The following is a 552-nucleotide window of genomic DNA, read 5'->3' on the forward strand; positions in this document are numbered from 1 at the left end:
CCTGCATATGGATATCCAGTTATCCCAGCACCATTTGCTGAAGAGGCAGTCCCTTCCCCAGTGGACAGGCTTGGTGCCTTTGTCGAAGATCAAATGGCTGTAGGTGTGTGGGTTGATTTCTGGATTCAATATTCTATTCCATTGATCAGTGTGTCTGTTTTTATGCCAGTACCATACTGTTTTGGTTATTATGACTTTGTAGTATAGTTTAAAGTCAGGTGGTGTTATGCCTCCTGCTTTATTTTTTTTTGCTCAGCATTGCTTTGGCTACGCGTGGTCTTTTATTATTCCATACAAATGTCTGGATAGTTCTTTCCATNCTGATTTTTGTGTGTTGATTTTGTATCCTGCTACTGTGCTGAAATCATTTATGAACTCCAAATGTTTTTTTGTAGAGGCTTTAGGCTGTTCGATACACAGGATTATGTCATCTGCAAATAGGGACAGTTTGACTTCATCTTTTCCAATTTGGATACCCTTTATTTCCTTTCCTTCTCTGATTGCTTTGGCTAGTACTTCCAACACTATGTTGAATAGGAGTGGTGAGAGTGG

Source organism: Galeopterus variegatus, unplaced genomic scaffold (genome assembly GCF_000696425.1).
Source record: "Galeopterus variegatus unplaced genomic scaffold, G_variegatus-3.0.2 Scaffold15269, whole genome shotgun sequence".
NCBI lineage: Eukaryota > Metazoa > Chordata > Mammalia > Dermoptera > Cynocephalidae > Galeopterus > Galeopterus variegatus.